General features: G+C 42.4%; 1 protein-coding gene across 1 annotated transcript in view; it reads right to left on the bottom strand.

Annotated features, from left to right (window-relative positions):
• Positions 1–15,691, bottom strand: part of LOC126268205 (WD repeat-containing protein 47) — a 635,268-nt gene extending 619,577 nt beyond the window's left edge. The window contains exon 1 of the mRNA XM_049973832.1: positions 15,607–15,691. The gene's annotated coding sequence lies outside the window, so the exon portion shown is untranslated. The remainder of the gene's footprint in view (positions 1–15,606) is intronic.
• Positions 15,692–15,719: the final 28 nt, after the last annotated feature.

Raw genomic sequence — 15,719 nt, forward strand, 5'->3', positions numbered from 1 at the left:
ATTAGCAGCACAACAGATCGTATCACCAGACTGGCGTTCAAATTTTCAGTCAGTTTTTGTGAGATAATCATGAGTCTCCTGTTGTCATACTAGATCGTTCCCCATACCAGGAGTTCCGGTGTAGTCCAGTGTGTCTAACACGCAGAGGGATTGGTTGCAAGACCCCAACTGGCTTCCTTCTAGCAACACATGGTTATCACTGGCACCGAGGCAGAAGCAGCTTTCATCAGAAAACACAACAGACCTCCACTCTTCCCTCCAGTGAGCTCTCGCTTGACACCAGTGCAGTCGCAAAATGCGGTTGTTTGGGGTCAATGGAATGCACGCTACAGGGCGTCTGACTCGGAGCTGTCCTTAAAGTAACCGATTTGAAAAAGTTCGTTGTGTCACTGAGGTGGCATATGCTGCTCAAAGTGCTGCTGCAGGTGCAGCATGATGCGCCAGAGCAGCATGCGGAACACGATGGTCTTCCTTCTCGATCGTGCCACATATCCGTTCAGAGCCCGATCTTCTTCCGACCTTACATTCTCGTGACCATCGCTTCCCGCAATCATTTACAGTGGCTAAATTCCTGCCAAGCGTTTCTGCAGTCTCACATAAGAAATGTCGAGCTTCTCGTAGCCCTGTTACACGGCCTGGTTCAAACTCAATGAGGTGCTAATAACGGCGTCTTTATCGCCTTAAAGACATTACCGACTAACATCAACTCACCACTTCTAGTCTCAAAAGTAGCTAACGCTCACGACTGTTACTGCGTGTCTTTCAAGCAAACCTGATATGCATCCTCGTAGTGGCGCTTCTAACGCAACTCTTTACGCGACTGGTGCGAAATCTGAATAGATATCGTCTTTCAGATGAAGAAACGCGACTATCAAATTTCGTTTATGTCGCATAACTCCTCCTTGGTGTTGCGATTTTTTCCGACAGTGGATTTAACATATAAAAATAATTTCAACTGAATTCGAATTACTCTATTGCCAGGAATAGTACATTAAGAGGATATGTTTTATAATACTTTTTTTCAAGTGTATACTGCGACAATAAAAGAACATTTTCGGTATCATCTGTTTGCTACAATGTCCATCGTCACTAATATTACTAAGGTACCCCAACTTATTTTTCGTTTTGAAGCGCAATGAATACCAGTTATTTCCCCGAATTCTCTCAAGTCGCAGAAAGCTGCCGATCAGAACTAATGATTTTGTACGACGAAAATGGTCGATGGTGCATATTTTAGGAGATAAAATACTCCTTGAAAGATCCCGCTGGATTGTGTCTTCTTCCCCTATGAGGATATTGCAAATAGTGGCAAAAGTGGAGCTAGCCTGGATTTCTTGCCAAAATAATGTCTAACTTACTCGCTATCCTCTGCTCAATTGCTGACGGTTTCTGCAACGGCAACCCCAATAGATTATGATTCTTCAATATTGCTGGCAAAGAAGCTAGAAGCACTTCCAATTGTTGGTTCCGTGAAAGCATTTTGTGCCCCTCGTACACAAACGGAAGGTTCTTGCGGAAATGAGTAAGTCACAGGTTTCGTGACTTGATGATCACAAAAACTAACGGCTTCAATTCCTGTTCCCCAACTTGTTAGGACATTATCAGGCGGCAGCACTAGGTTCAAAATGGTTCAAATGGCTCTGACCATTATGGGACTTAACATCTGAGGTTATCAGTCCCCTAGAATTGAGAACTACTTATACCTAACTAACCTAAGGACATCACACACAGTCCGAGGCAGGATTCGAACGTGCGACGTAGCGGTCGCGCGGTTCCCGACTGAAGCGCCTAGAACCGCTCGGCTACAACGGCCGGCAACACTAGGTTCGGCAGTGGTTCCCTGTAGAGCGACACACGATGCGAGACTCTGAGAAACATTTTGTTGGCATATAAAATTATTGTATGCTCTTCTCAGTGATATGTTGCAGTGCCTGCGCCAGGCAGCAAGCAGAATGGATAAAAATGCTGCTAGAATAGCAGGACAGATGCCGCCTTCAGCATGTATGTCGCAGAATGTGAATACGTAACAAAAGATTTGTATTCTAGAATTAACTCAAGCCATGGCACATTAAGTCTATCATTCGCAAAATGAGCTACTGCTGAGTGATCTGTGTATTCCAACACACAGGAAATCAATAATGTCTCTGAGGATTTCTCTCCGAGTTTTCCAGCAGTGAGACTGCCACATACAACCTTTGTTTTATCGACGTCTGCTCGCACGTGGTCATTACTTATCTAGCACCGTACACTTTTCGGAGCCTGCTGGTAACAAAAATCTAAGTAGTTTTTTTCTCAATGTCGATTAATCATAATCTGTTGCCTGCAATTGTTTCGCAGAAACACGCGATATTTATGCACTTTAACACTGTACCATGAAATGATCGCGTAACCATAATAGCGGAGAATGTGTAACGGAAAAATTCATTTGTGGAGTTTGGAATCTTTCGTGTCTGCGTCAACAACATTTGCATCTTAGACGATTGCACTAGTCTGACCTCTATGTGCGCATCACTAAACATACGTTGCTGAAGTTGGGACTTCACAGAGCACGCGATGTCCTTATTGCATGCTCTAGATACTCTCTCCACAGGTAGCGAAAGCGTCGTCCATCGTAGCCCGAGATATCAATTTAGATAATTTTTGAAGGCCACAGGAAGCGTCATGAATACAGAGAATTGTGAACGCCGTACAAGCACTTTTCTGAAAAGAAGTTAAATGTGTACGCTACACTTCGAGTTGACTGGTTTTCCGACGTAATCTGTAATTAGAATCACACTCCCAGGCAATGTGTTACTTTGTTCCGGTTTTGCTCCTTCAGAGGGTTTGCTCTTGCAAATGGACTCGTGTTGCCGACTAAAAAAAGAAAAAAAGTTACTGTGCTTGCAGGGCTTAGATTCTGCAGTGGATGATAACGTGGACTCCCCCAGTTCCTTGAGAGAACTTCCTAATATCATATAGTTCATACCTTCCTCTTCTCCATAACCATAAAGAAGGCTATCAGTCATTAAAAGGCGATGTTCAGCATTTTTAAACAGCCCTAATTGAATTTAATTCTTGCAAAGGTTGTATAAAATCCTCTTGAGGCTGTTCGCTTTACATAGAAATGAGCTGTCAGGTTCACAGGAGGTATCACTATTAACGTTTGTCGTTCGCACTTCTTAGATCTGAAACGCTAGAAGTCGCTAGTACTCGGAAACTATCGAGGCGCTTGTCTTGTATCGATGTGTTGTTCTGATATTATAGAAGAAATGTTCCAAAATCGTTCTAGCCCTTTGTAGATGTTTAGCATGTACACCATTCCTCCTGTCCACTGAGAAAGCTGCTGGATATATCACAGCCATGTGTTAATCCTCCGTCGCTCTTAATTGACCTCATTAGAACTTGCTCGAAAGTTAAATCTGTCGACAGACCTCACCAAAATGTATCAGATCTGCAAATCATGAAGTCCTCTTCAGTTACAATATTAAATTCGTTTGGGAGTATCCGGTGTTGTAGGTTATTCGTGTCTTGCAATTTAGAAGAGCACTTTTAGCGTAAAAACATTGACCCACTGAGTGAAAGAACGGGAGTATTTCACTTTTTGTATCCATATGAAGCTCCCAATCTCTCTGCTTCAACTGATATCTTCCGTACAATCATTTGACAATACTGCACCCAGAGCTCAGAGGTAGGGCCTTCTCTTCCCAGCCTTTCCAATGCAGTTTTGAATTTAGCACGAACAATCTGGACAATTTCATCCTCTCTGGCAAAACGGAGAAGTTACTTCTCACTTAGCACTCTTAGTTTCTGCTCGTTCTCTCTCAGCTAAGCCTCATTAAGAGTCAAATTATCCAGGCGAAGTTTAGTCAATGTATGAGTTCTCATAACCCTCGAGTATGCATGGCCACTGAGAATTTTGTAGACACTGTTCTTGGCGTGTATTGTAGCAAGCAGTTCTTTACACCACTATCTGCCATCGTGGCACCACTGATTCCCATCAGTGAAATAAGTAGGTGAAAAACTCATCACTACGGAACTCAATTTTTACGATAAATGCATCTCATGTAAACACACAATCCAGCCTTCAAACATGACACTAAGGATTTTCCTTTGTTCAGTCCAAAGACTGGTTTGATACAGCTCTCCATGCTGCTCTATCCGCGCAAGACTCTTCATCTCTGAATAAATACTGAAAATCAAATCCATTCCAACCTGCTTACTGTACTTGCCTCTTGGTCTCCCTCTGTAATTTTTTACCTTCCCCCTCTCCCACTTCCCTGCAATTGACGATTCCTTAATGCCTTAGAATGTGTCGTGTCAACTGAGCCCTACTGTTAGTAAAGTTGTTTTAGAAAGTTCTTCCTCTCCCCAATCCCATTCAGTACCTCATCTCTAGTTTCATGATCTATTTTGTTACGCTTTGATAGACAGCCATATTCCAGACAAATATTTTCTGAAAAGACTTCATAATACTTAGATCTATATTCGACATTGTCAGATTCTCTTATGCTAAAACGCTTCTTCTTTTCAATGCCAGTCTACGGTTTATATTCTCTCTAGTTCGACTATCCTCGTCATTTTACACCTCACATAGCAAAGTTCATGTACCGCTTTTGGTGTCGCACTTCCTAATCTAAGTCCCTCATCGCCCGATTTAATTCGATTCCATTTAATTACCCTTGTTTTGCTTTTGATGGTGTTCCTTTCAAGACACTGTCCATTACATTCAACTGTTTTTCCAAATTCTTTGCAACAAAATAGCTGAATAGTATCTATATTTCGCTTCAGAATTTCAAAGCGTGTATTCCAGTCAACGTTGTCAAATTATTTCTCAGTCTGCAAATGCTATATACGTTTGCCTTTCTTTAAATTATCTTCTAAGAAAAGTAGGTTCAGTATTGCCTCACGTATTTCTACATTTCTCTGGAAGACAAAGTGATCTTCCCTGAGGTTGGTTTTAACATTTTCGAACTCTTCTGCAATCAGTCATGGCTTATTAAACTGGTAGTTTATAAAATATCTATCAGCACCTGTCTTGTTTTAAACTGCAACTATCACATTCCTCTTCATGCCCGGGGTATTTCACCCGCCTCATACTTCCTGCGCACTGGGTGGAATAGTTTTGTCATGGCTGTCTTTCCAAAGTTCATCAGTATTTCTGAGGGAACGTCATCCACTACAAGCGCCTTGCTACGACTCAATTCCCTCAGTGTTCTGTCGAATTCCCCTCCACAGTATCATATCTTCTATCTCATCTTCATCCACCTCATCTTCCTCCTCTACTGCATTGTTTTCAAGTTTATTTCCCATTATATAACCGTCCTACATATTCCTTCCACCTTTCGGTTCTCTTCGTTGCTTAAAACTGGTTTTCCATCTGAGTTGTTGTTATTCACGCAGCTGCTTCTATTTTTCTCCAAAGATCTCTTTAATCTTCCTGGTAGCACTATCTACCTTTCCCCTAGTTATACATGCCCCCAGCCATTCCTGCTTTGCCACTTTGCACTTCTTTCGCCTGCTGCATTTTTATATTTTCTCCTTTTGTCAATTAGAGTTAACGTCTACTGTGATATCCAAGGATTTCTGGGGTGGTGGTGGGGAGTGTATGGGTGCTCAATGGCCACGTTATCTCCTCCAAGAATTTTTACTAGCCCTTCTATTTGTACCTTCTTGATCCTCTGCTGTCTTCCCTATTTCATCTCTCGAAGCTTCCCATTCGTCATCATCTGTATTCTTGACTCTGGATATTACTTCCTTTGTCTCTCGCAATAACCTCTGGCTCTTTTTACTTATTCAGGTCCAACCTCCTTTATTTCCTAGCTTTCTGCAATGTCTCTCACAAAAATTTCGTCCTCCGCATATTTCGGACAGTAAATGGATTAAATATTGGCAATCTGGCAACACTAAAATCATATGTACAGTAACTACCTCTGTCTGACTATAGTGATACTGTTGTCCAGTTGGTGCAATGGATAGCATTCTGGGTAAGCATGCAGGAAGTTAAGGTTTCGATTCTGGATCGAGGATTGTTTGTTTTTATTTGCTAAAAGTATTCTGCATGGTACGCTATCTGGCTTCTTAATCGTCATGGTCTTCTACAAAACATTTGCAGTTACGTACTACAAACACAGAAATGAAAATACAATCGTTTTCATTACTCAGCTTTTAAAGAAACCTTTTGTACATCGTCGATACAAATTGTTTGGCACCCCTGCATCCACTAGATTTCAAACTTGTACCTTTCCTCAGTGGTCCCATCGATTAATATCAACTATTATTCTTGCAGTGTTTATGTGCATTCATTTAGTTAAGGCCTTAAGTCACCAGTGGGGCTAGCAACATGCTTTGCAAATAATTTCGATGGGACCAGCGGGGCAGAGTACGCAGAAAACAGAGTTAGTTGCCTCACAAGTGATTACAGTGTTGCCATATTGCCAATCTTATTCTCTATTTCCTGCCCGAAATATGCGCGAAATTTTGTGAGACTTTTTGTATTGCTAGTACGTAACGAATTGCACTGCGATGTCCGAGAGCGCGAATTTTTCTTCACCCTCTGCAATAAGTCTGAAACCTTCCAGTGTCTCTAGATCTCTTCCATGATTCTTACACTAAATGTTATTCTTAATTAAAATCATGCTCCGCACAAAATTCTACCAGATGGCTTCCTCTTTCACTCCTTCCACCAGTCTACATTCTCCTGCGATTTTTCATTATCTTCCTTTCCCAAGCATCGGATCTCATCCCCCATAAGTTAAATTTTTCTCTCCGTTAACCACATAAATTATTTATTTTATCGCATCATACATTCTTTCAATCTCTTCGTCATCATCTACAGCGCTAGTTGGCATATGACCTTTACTGCTGCGGTGTTTACGATACTGCATTCACTATGTTGTTCAGAGTAGCTTACCCCCACATCCCTATATTCTTGTTCAGTCTAAACCTTCGCCTTCTACTGAAAGGTACAGAAGGTATGCCCACACCAAAAGCACCCCATGGACGGCAAGACATATAGCTTCATAACACTGATAACACATAACCTTGAGCTTCTACACGGGGGTATCTCCCACAAAAGCCAGAATAAAGGCGCCAGTAACTGTGCGATGGTCCTTACAATCATTCTGCACACGCCGAACAAAATGAACACCTCACTGTTTTAGATTGGTCAGAATTCCCCATCAGTTTGAACAATGATGTCCCTATGCAAAATGACTCAATGAATCATATTTGAAAACTGCTGAGATGTAATGGACACCGGAATGTCGCAAAGATGATTACAAGCTCAAAGAGCTGCAGACTTGGCGGAAGAAGAATTTTTGATCAACAAGGACACCACCGTCTCTTAATGAAACACTCCGCCACATTTGTCTTCGATATTTTCCACAAAAAATAATGGCTTTTGGTGGTGAATGTGTCCTTGTCTATCCTGGTACAGACCGGGTAGTAGGAAAGTCTTTTGCCCCAAGCCGGCGAGCCTGGTTGGGATTGGATTGTTTGGGGGAGGAGACCAAACAGCGAGGTCATCAGTCTCATCGGATAAAGGAAGGACGGGGAAGGAAGTCGGCCTTGCCCTTTCAAAGTAACCATCCCGGCATTCGCCACGAGCCATTTAGGGAAATCATGGAAAACCTCAATCAGGATGGCCAGACGCGAGATTGAACCGTCGTCCTCCAGAATACGAGTCCAGGCGAGCCTGGTCCTCCTCCCAGTGTGCAGCCAGGGAAGGGAAGGCTGCACGGTCATAAGAAGCAGCATTCAATGATCCGTTACCAACCAAAGAGATGATCCTAGAAGAACAGACAAATTTTTGGAGTTTGATACGTTTCATAAGCAAAGCATCCGCTCTGACACCACCCACTCTGATCAGAAGCTCTCTCCAAGGGAGCCACCCAGCCGTAACAATGACTGCATGTGACGCTGGCTGTTGCCGGGAGCTCCAACGCTCCGGAATGAAAATTAACCACTCCTAGGCACACATGGTGAGGCAATAGATAAGGTGTCAGAAGTGTGATCCCTGTATTGTCACGGGGCTCAGCCAGATGGGTACATAACAGACCCACCAAACGGACTGCCTACACCTGCATGTGACCTAGCGGGACAGAGGAGGGCTGTGACAAGGAAGCAGGGGGGAAGGGAGAGAGGAATCCACGCTGTAGACGCCTTCCCCAAAAGGCTCACTCTACGGAGAGAAAATTTAGAAGTGGAGATTAAACTCAAGGGAAAAACAAAAACGACAAAAAGGAAGGACGAAAGGGCAAGTGGAACAAAACCGCAAGGAATACAGGAAACCAAGTGGACAGCCAGATCAAGAAAACAGAGAGGGGTAGGAGGGGACAGCGGGGAAGGAGCAACGACGGAGAAGGAAATGCAGCCTGGGTTGCAACAGCTCGGGACCCCGTCGGCACCACACACGAATTCAGGCAAGAAAGCGAGCCCACTGGGGCATCGGAGGTATGTCAATTTTCTCGAATACAGGGAAGACGTAGTTTTAGTTTGATGTATGTATAGTTACAGGGTTGTGGAAAGACATTAATTTTTAAATGAATAAATGTTTTCCAACGTCGACGTATTCCACATCCTTTACGATCCTTTCAATTAGGAGATGTGCTAGGAACATTATCACATATCCGTTCTTTTGTAAAACGCATTTTTTGTGTTCATGACATGTTTTATGTCCTTGAGGTTCTCGCTATGGATCTATGGAAAGCAAAGTATATCTGAGAGACCCACCTTTAGGACACTGAAAGAAAAGCGTGTTTTGTTTCTCAAACATTTTCCACTTTAAAATTTATGCACCTCTGTATCGTTCTACACTTACGTCTACGTGATTACTCTAGTATTCACAATAAAGTGCCTGGCAGAGGGTTCAATGAACCACCTTCATGCTGTCTCTCTACCGTTCCACTCTCGAACGGCACGCCGGAAAAACGAGCACTTAAATTTTTCTGTGCGAGTCCTGATATCTCTGATTTTATGGTGATGATCATTTCTCTCTATGTAGGTGGCTGCCAATAGAATGTTTCCGCAAACGGAGGAGAAAACTGGTGATTGAAATTTCATGATAAGATCCTGTCGCAACGAAAATCGCCTTTGTTTTAATGATTGCCACTCCAATTCACATATCATGTCTGTGACACTACCTCCCCCATTTCACGATAATACAAAACGAGCTGCCTTTCTTCGTACTTTTTCGATGTCATCCGTCAGTCCCACCTGATGTGGATCCCACACCGCACAGCAGTACTCCAGAATAAGGCGGACAAGCGTAGTGTAAGCAGTCTCTTTAGTAGATGTGTTGCACCTGCTAAGTGTTCTGCCAATGAATCGCAGTCTTTGGTTTGCTCTAACCACAATTTTATCTACGAGATCGTTCCAGTTTAGGTTATTTGTAATTTATATTTCAACCTAATACCGAAATAACTTTTTCCAGTTTAGTACTGGTACATCAAAAACATTGTTTTGGAAGGATTCTCGGGTTCTTTAGACAATAAAAGTCATTATTAGCTCATTTTTTGACACAAACCAACAAAAATTAGTTCGGATAAATAGATCAATGAGACATCAATCACGTTTTTTTCTGTAAAATAATCAATTACGTAACTTGCTGTGTCACAGCTGGCATCATCACGACCAACAATGATGCGAAGTTTTCGTTTTATTCTGATTTCATCGAAGATCTGGCAACCAAATTCCTATATACCGTTCAGCACTTCTGACTTATCATCGCTCCTAGATAGCAATGGTCGCGACTATTTCTTGGAGATACTTCGCGAACAAACCGCTGTTGCTGGCTTCGGTTCATCTCGGAACACCAAAAAAGTTGATTGCTGTTTAGTTTCCGGCTTGTACAAACACATCTAAGTTTCGCCTCCTGTTACAATATTGCTGCATACGCATTCTGCATTTCCTCGAAAATACTATTTGAGCACGTCCTTACACCAACTGACACAGGTCAGAGTTTCGGTCAAATTGTGCGGAATCCAGTTGGAAAAAGTACTTTTCAGCGCTAATCGTTCGTGTGCAAAACGGCACATACCGAAGTCTTCATGCTTTTATGCAAATGCACCCATGTATATCCTGAAGTATCCAATATACACTACTGGTCATTAAAATTGCTACACCACGAAGATGACGTGCTACAGACGCGAAATTTAACCGATAGGAAGAAGATGCTGTGATATGCAAATGAGTAGCTTTTCAGAGCATTCACACAAAATTGGCGTCGGTGGCGACACCTACAACGTAATGACATGAGGAACGTTCCCAACCGATTTCTCATACACAAACAGCAGCTGACCGGCGTTGCCTGGTGAAACGTTGTTCAAATGGCTCTGAGCACTATAGGACTTAACTTCTGAGGTCATCAGTTCCCTAGAACTTAGAACTACTAACTAACCTAAGGACATCACACACAGCCATGCCCGAGGCAGGATTCGAGCCTACGACCGTAGCGGTCGCGCGGTTCCAGACTGTGGCGCCTAGAACTGCTCGGCCATCCGGCCGGCGAAACGTTGTTGTGATGCTTCGTGTAAAGAGGAAAATGGCGTACCATCACGTTTCCGACTTTGATAAAGGTCGGACTGTAGCCTACCGCTTGCGGTTTATCGTATCGCGACATTGCTGCTCGCGTTGGTCGAGATCCAATGACTGTTAGCAGAATATGGAATCGGTGGATTCAGGAGGGTAATACGGAACGCCGTGTTGGATCCCAATGACCTCGTACCACTAGCAGTCGAGATGACAGGTATCTTATCCGCATGGCTGTAACGGATCGTGCAGCCACGTCTCGATCCCTGAGTCAACAGATGGGGACGTTTACAAGACAACAACCGTCTGCACGAACAGTTCTACGAAGTTTGCAGCAGCAGCATGGGCTATCAGCTCTGAGACCATGGCTGCGGTTACCCTTGACGCTGCATCATAGACAGGAGCGCCTGCGATGGTGTACTCAACGACGAACCTGGGTGCACGACTGGCAAAACGTCATTTTTTCGGATGAATCCAGGTTCTGTTTACAGCATCATGATGGTCGCATCCGTGTTTGGCGACATCGCGGTGAACGCACACTGGAAGCGTGTATTCGTCATTGCCATACTGACATATCACCCAGCGTGATGGTATGGTTACACGTCTCGGTCACGTCTTGTTCGCAGTGACGGCACTCTAAACAGTGGACGTTGCATTTCAGATGTGTTACGACCCGTGGCTATACCCTTCATTCGATCCCTGCGAAAACTTCAGCAGGATAATGCACGACCGCATGTTGCAGGGGCCTTTCTGGAAAATGTTCCGACTGCTGCTCTGGCCAGTAAATTCTCCAGGTATCTCACCAACTGACAACGTCTGGTCAATGTTGGCCGAGCAATTGGCTCGTCACAATACGCGTCACTTCTCTTGATGAACTGTGCTACCGTGTTGAAGCTGCATGTATACGCCATCCAAGCTCTGTTTGACTCAATTCCCAGGCATATCAAGGACGTTATTACGGCGAGAGGTGGTTGTTCTGGGTTCTGATTTCTCAAGATCTATGCACCCAAATTGCGTGAAAATGTAATCACATGTCAGTTTTAGTATAATATATTTGTCCAATGACTACCCGTTTATCATCTGCACTTCTTGGTGTAGCAATTTTAATGGCCAGTAGAGTAGTACCAAAAGTGATCCAACTGCTGCTCTGGCCAGTAAATTCTCCAGGTATCTCACCAACTGACAACGTCTGGTCAATGTTGGCCGAGCAATTGGCTCGTCACAATACGCGTCACTTCTCTTGATGAACTGTGCTACCGTGTTGAAGCTGCATGTATACGCCATCCAAGCTCTGTTTGACTCAATTCCCAGGCGTATCAAGGACGTTATTACGGCGAGAGGTGGTTGTTCTGGGTTCTGATTTCTCAAGATCTATGCACCCAAATTGCGTGAAAATGTAATCACATGTCAGTTTTAGTATAATATATTTGTCCAATGACTACCCGTTTATCATCTGCACTACTTCTTGGTGTAGCAATTTTAATGGCCAGTAGTGTAGTACCAAAAGTGATCCAAGGATGAAAAATAAATAAATCTCGCGCATTGTTGAATGTCCATCCTCTTCAGTCATTTTGCGCATAGGTAGAGCTGACGTACCTCCGTGTTTCCCCGAATTTGTACAAGTTATGAGGGTATCCGGTTTATTTTTATTCATTTAAGCAACTGGTCGGGGCAATCCTGGACCTTTTTTATCTAGAGATACTCGACTGACTGAAAATCGGTTTTAATAAATCATAGTTTAAATTCACTAAATGAATCGTTTCATATTAGAATGCCATTGGCAAGCACGCTTAGTCTCTCTCCTACGTACACATTTTCCATACTTCTTCACTGGGAACAATTAGTAGTCGCCGACAATCTAATGCCCCGTACCGCTTTCAAAAAGGTCATCAACAGGCCGTGTGCGTCCGGGAAAGTAATTCGATTTGACCGTCAGGGGTTTTCGAAGTTCTCGCCCGGGATCGGCAACTGACGTGATGGCAGGCGTACGCACAGCGTCCTTATTTTATTAAACTGCAATCCATTTTGGTCGAACTTCACGAAATATATCGCTGATGGAATTACGATCACGATGAAATTCTGCACACCAATGAAACAAGCGAAATTTCCATTTCGTCACAACATTAGTTTCGTACACGCTCTATCTAATTAATAGACTCAGCCAATTTGTGAGCTACTACTGTTTTAAACGTACAACTAACTACAAATTAATTTAAAAAATAGTGATGTCACTTCTCAAACGTACCATTGCTGGTCGTTTCAAAAAATTTAGGTGACCCTTGTATCTATCTGTCTAACGAGGCACAACAATATTCGGCAGTGAACAGCAAAACTTCAAAGGTAATAGAGGAACAGCTACGAAGGGCAAGGTCAACAAACAACTTGGCATGTAGGCTATCGTGACAGACGTCCAATCATGGTTAAGGTCGCTGGCGGGCGAGTTCAACGACGAGAGTGTACGTAAGCTCGGCCACCGTTACGGAACTCTGAGAGCAGCGTAACGTTACTACAGAACACATCAAAACGTCGACACACGTGTTAAAGCTTTCTTGATAACAAAAGGAAAGTTTCATAACAAATGTCTCACTTTTCACAAAGTTTGCGGAGGTTATTCGGCATCACGGCCGGGATCAAACTGTGACTACTATTAAGCAAAACCCCTTGCTACTACGCATATACACTGCCCTCCGCTCTTTAAGTAGGATTATTGGTAATTTTAACACTGACAGATGCGCGAAGAGTACTACAAAAGGGACATAGCGCCTTTTAAAAAAATGAAAAACATAAGTTTGGCTGCGGCATTAGAAAATGTGAAAAAATATAGTTATTTAGGAAGTAAGGCCGACTGGAGCTAGAGACACATTAGAATCAGGTTGTGCTTGTGAGGTAAACATTCTAAAGAAAACGCACGAACTGCTACAAAATACTGCCATGAAACTGAGGATTATATATAACTGCAGTGTGTAGTATAAAACGAAACGCGAAGCGCGAGAAAACTGGGAGATTTACCGTCTCGTCGAAGAGTTGCTCAAATCTAGATAGCCGCCCGGGGATGTGATCCCTCATCCTCCTGAAGATGAGTCAAGTGTGACGGCCACTATGCAATCTTGCTCGATGGGAAAACCTATTTTAATAAACTTTAAGCACGTGAAATAGAGTGCTACGAAATGATAAAAAATTAATGGTCAATCATGAAACTGAGAGGTAACAGTAGGAAGTATATGCAAAATCTTTATCAATAGGAGACAAGATTGAGGGTGGGGGTGGAGATACGTTCCAAGACAGGTTAACGACACATTTGTAAAAGGTATCTAGCAATAAGCAACTAGGAATTACATGGGCGAACATGGTACCATATAAAACAGGTGCTGGGAGTAGCGGGCAAGCAGATACATCAAGCTTAAAAGTATGCCATTTGATTTTATCCAATAATTACATTTTACTTGACGTTGGCTGACAACAGTCACAGTAGTGGTTTTTCATTACAGCGAACACGCCACTGTATGCATGATTTAAACATGATTTTTTCACAGCAGCGGCAGAAACATAGGTACATTTCTGTGTATAAAAAAAAGGTCAAAAAGAGACCAAGTGAGCCACTAAGAAAAGCATGGATATCAAACCAAATTATCGTATTGGTTAAAAACAATCTTGGTTGCAATTTTACTTTTTAACTGCGCGTTTCGCCCTTTTAGGCATCTTCGGGTTATCTTAGTTTGGTATTTGTTAGAAGAATCCTTTAGTCAGTGTAACCAAATTATTCCTATCTGCTTGAACACACAACTATGCATTCTGCTCTCTAAAGAGCACTTGGCCCCAAAAAGGAGTGAGTACCTAAAACTTCTCAACAATTCAGGGGTGTCATGAGCGACGCTGATTGTTATAGAGACCGAGATATTCCACAACTAGCACTAAAAGAAAACTGAATCTTAGAAAATAAATTCAGATCGATATTTGTGCACATTTGTGTCTCCAAACATAAAAAATGGAAAATATTGTGACAACTTTGCATTTCGGTGATAGTAGTCGGTGCTTTAATTTCATAGTACGGTTTAAAAATCCATATATCATTTTACGGTTCAGCTATGTTATGTGGTGATACAGTGGTGGTGGGTGAAGGGGCAGAGAGGTGACGAGTTTACAAAGATTACTACAATTACAATATCACAACCGACCACTCATGGACATAACGCTAGTATGTCAGGCACTCCATTTCTTTCTCTCTCTCTTTTTTTTCTTCTTTTTTTTTAACGATAATCAACTTCTCAGATATTCAGTAAAGAATGTTATGCATAAACATCAAAAATGGAGAACTGACATTACATCTGTGTTAGCTACCTGTCATCACAAACAGTGCATATAGTGTATCAGCAATAGAAGACCAGCACACATGATTAAGACGTCCCTTCTAACTCTACGAAACTGTCTCCAAAATACAGTGCCCTTTGGAGCGCTGTTCACACTAACTAGGAGTGACACAAAAAAGAAAAAAAAACAGTGGTACGTAAAATGAAATGCAAACTGAATTGTTAGAAGTCTCATTGTATGAAATATCTTTAATGCAATAGTTTTAATATAAAATTTAAGCGCATTAATTGTTGTTCGATGTTAATCACGTATTGCGGTTCATACTTCAAATTATTGTAATCAAACGGTTGCAAAAGCCAAGCCAAGGGCATTTTCAAATAGGCTCTTTGCTACCACAGGTTCGGCAGTTAACAAATCAGAAAATAATAGCTGGTTTCACACAGTGAGAAACTACACAATCGGTACCGGTTATTCTTAATTTACGCTGATTCCGAGAAGAGAGCTATCACTGAAAACGGTGGCTGCGATGACCTGCTATCTTAAAATACTGGAACCATCATAACATATGGCAAAAAAAAAATATCCTGCGTAATATGGGTCACTAAAACATGTCACGAGGAAGTTACTGTCAAAATTTCAGTTTAAGAGACTACGTTATAGGGCAAATGTCAGTTGGCGGCATTTACGACGATTTGTTTAAAACCTTGGAGATCAGACGACTTTCTGTGAAATCTAGCTGGGGTTCAGTGATATACATTTAGGATTCATAGATAATCAAGACATGCGACTTACTTTCCGAAATCCTCGATTCCTAAACACAAGACATTCAACACATCACATTCGACAACACGCTTCTCGCACACTAAATATAACAAACATCTTACGATCAAAGATGTATTTCTTCG

The sequence above is a fragment of the Schistocerca gregaria genome, chromosome 4 (genome assembly GCF_023897955.1).
Source record: "Schistocerca gregaria isolate iqSchGreg1 chromosome 4, iqSchGreg1.2, whole genome shotgun sequence".
NCBI lineage: Eukaryota > Metazoa > Arthropoda > Insecta > Orthoptera > Acrididae > Schistocerca > Schistocerca gregaria.